This window comes from Psammomys obesus, unplaced genomic scaffold (assembly GCF_907164565.1).
Source record: "Psammomys obesus unplaced genomic scaffold, mPsaObe1.curated_primary_1811, whole genome shotgun sequence".
Lineage (NCBI taxonomy): Eukaryota > Metazoa > Chordata > Mammalia > Rodentia > Muridae > Psammomys > Psammomys obesus.
In genome coordinates this window covers 534,698-537,533 of record NW_026596155.1, presented here as the reverse complement: position 1 = coordinate 537,533, position 2,836 = coordinate 534,698, and the positions used below count along the sequence as shown (strand labels likewise).

The 2,836-nt window shown below is 44.5% G+C and overlaps 1 protein-coding gene across 1 annotated transcript in view; it reads right to left on the bottom strand.

The window, feature by feature from the left end:
* Sparcl1 (SPARC like 1) overlaps positions 1-2,611 on the bottom strand; it is a 29,931-nt gene extending 27,320 nt beyond the window's left edge. The window contains exon 1 of the mRNA XM_055594586.1: positions 2,105-2,611. The gene's annotated coding sequence lies outside the window, so the exon portion shown is untranslated. The remainder of the gene's footprint in view (positions 1-2,104) is intronic.
* Between the last annotated feature and the right edge of the window lie 225 nt (positions 2,612-2,836).

Genomic DNA, 2,836 nt, shown 5'->3' with positions numbered 1-2,836 from the left:
TGCATCAGACTCTGCAGACACACCCAAGCATGCATCAGACTCTGCAGACACGCCCCTCCATCCTGCTGTGTGTGTGTGTAGATTTGAGTCTGACTCTGAGGAGTTACTAGAGCAGAATGGGTAAGAAAAGGGAAAGCCTAGAGTCCCCGCCCTTGCCAAGTTTAAGTAATGAAACAAAGCTAGACAAATACTTTCCTATTTGCTATGATTAATATACACTAGCTTTCCCCACCTAATTCTCACATGACATCTCTACAGTATCTATTGTTTTTAATGATTCTGATGTCATGACAGAGGGTCTTATGGCACAAAAAGGCAAAGTCATTTCTCCTGAGTCCCAGAGCTATTTCATGTGACATTGTGCATATAAACTCCATGTATGTCGTCTTATATAGTCAGAGTTGTATGGTCATCATGCGTGAACCAGAGCCCAGCGTTGTTCTCATGTTAATTAGGTCGGCTGTCTTTGGAGAAGCCACTCTCTTCCAGAGTTCTGTGTATCCTTTGATGTCCATGGCAAAGAAAAAGGCTGTGGCTCAGGGCTGCATCACAGATGCAGCTTCAGCAGAAGGCATTCTGTGAGACCCGGAAGAACTTCTCCTGGATTTGTGGGGGTTTTGTTTCCTCTACTAAGGATTATTCCAGGAGAATAAGAAAGTCCAGCACACCCCAAGCCTTTTGACAGTTGCTATGTCATTCTTGAGAGGAAAAAAAATAGTGTTCTGAACATGTTTTGGATAGCATGCTAAGCTTAACCAAAACAGCCACTAAGTCGGCTGAGAAAGCCAGAGTCAGGAGGGAGCGAAGGGAACGGCATTTTGGAGTTGTCTACATGCTTCTGTTAGCTGCTCATCCTGTCATCACTACTTAATGTTTCACTGTGGATCTTCGCCATAATAGCCTGCTGGGGATCAATCTGAAGGGCAAGGAAAACACCCCAGTATTCCAGCTGCTCAATGGCTGCACAAAAACTCTTTGAAAAAAGTGTGTGTGTGTGTGGGGGGGGTACGATCTTTGAACAACACACATATTCTTTCTCCAGATGTGGGAAGTAGCATCAGCCAATTGAGTGACAAGGAAACAGACTGCTCTATCTGGCTAGATGGCACTAGGTGATCCAACATTTAAATCCTTCCTAAGAAAAGGGGTCTTTAAGAAAAAACAGACAGTCAGAAGCATAAAGACTTAGCTGAGCAAGCTGTGGACTCAAAAAACAAAAGTCTGGTATCTAAGAGAAAGGCGAGAATATTTTTTTTTTTTTTTGACTGTGGGCACATTTCTATTCAGTGTGGCTAGAGCCTGTCCCAGGGGAGTCTGGAATGTCAGGGTGACAGCAGTCAACCTCCTTGCAGATGAAAGGCAGTGTGCCTGAGACTCTGCTGCAGGACTTCTGGGGTACCTTTTCAATTGTATTGATCTGCAGCTGAAAGCAGGGCTCTGGTTATCCCCTGCAGGATGAGCTGGTGCCTGGAGGAATGAGCAAGCAGGTATTCCAGTCAAGGCTGCATCTGGGAAGAGCCAGATGGGAGACCCTCCTGAGACACAGCACAGTTGCTCTAAGCTTTTAATTCTCCTTCTGCATTTTGGTTTTCTAAAGAAGACATGGTCAGGAATTGGGCAAATTTCATGTACCCTTAACAATTAGTGACAGTAGGAGGCAAGAAACATCTGTTAACGGGGTTAGAGAAAGAAACTGGGAAGGGATAATTTGAAAATAACCAAAGAAGAATATACTGTTAGAGAGATTCCCTAACTCTTAGGAAAACAAAGCATGCCACCCCTGCTTGCTGTCAGAGACACGACTCTAGAGAATTTAAACATGGCAAACATGCATATTGTTTGATTTTGAAATCTATGCTTCTGGCTTGATCATTACCAAAACTATGGTTTATTAGTGCTTGATTTTTTAATTTTGTAGGTGGGGAAGAGACATAACCACAAAAAGTATAACTCTCCTTTTCCCCCTACAAATCACTCAGCATGAAATTTAAAAAATAAATTAATGGCTTTGAATTATTCAAGCAGAAGTATTACCCAGTCTTTCTAGATCATGGAAGTCAGTTTAACACATGCAGTTGGGAGACATAGCAAATCTAACATTTACCTGCTGAGAGGTGGCTGGCTCCAGAGCCTGGGTCCCTTGAAGCTGAAGCTGAATTTCCTCTTTGCACACAGCCAGGAAGTAAAAGTTTGACAAACGCCCCCCCAAAAAAAGCTCTTCCAATCCCCTTGCTCGTTAGCTTGGCTTCTTTACCTAGAAGCACATTTGAGCTTATTGGCGTTGAAATTCTTCTGCTCTGTCAGCCGGTCAGGATCTGAAGTGACAGATGAGAATTTGGAGGTTGGCACCAGGGGGGTGTTTCAGGCTGCCATGGTTTCTGTTGCAGGTCCCTGGATCTTGCTCTCTCGGTGCTGCTGAGCTTTGCAGGCAGAGCAGCCCCAGAGGGAGAGAGCCGATTCTGCTGCGTGCACGGGGCGAGTGGCCCTCCCCCAGGCTCTTGTTCTCATAGGCTCCTAACTTGGCCAGAATGCAAGCACTTGGCTCCTCAAGCTTGTTTTCTTTCTTTCTTTTTTTTTTCAAACAACTCCGAGAGATCTTGTGATCAGCATCCCTTGGGGTGGGGGGTGAGGGGTGGTTCTAAGACATTGAAAAGAGACTTCACACTGTTCTTTATTCCTAGGGCAACTGCTAAGTCAGGGTTAAAGGAGAGAAGCTGCAGATGCTTTTTTTTTTTTTTTTTTTTTTTTTTTTTTTAATTGCTCGACTGGAAACCGTCCTCGCGGATGCAGCCTGAATGTTAACAGCGAACTATTCCGGCTGCTTTAACCGTCGTCT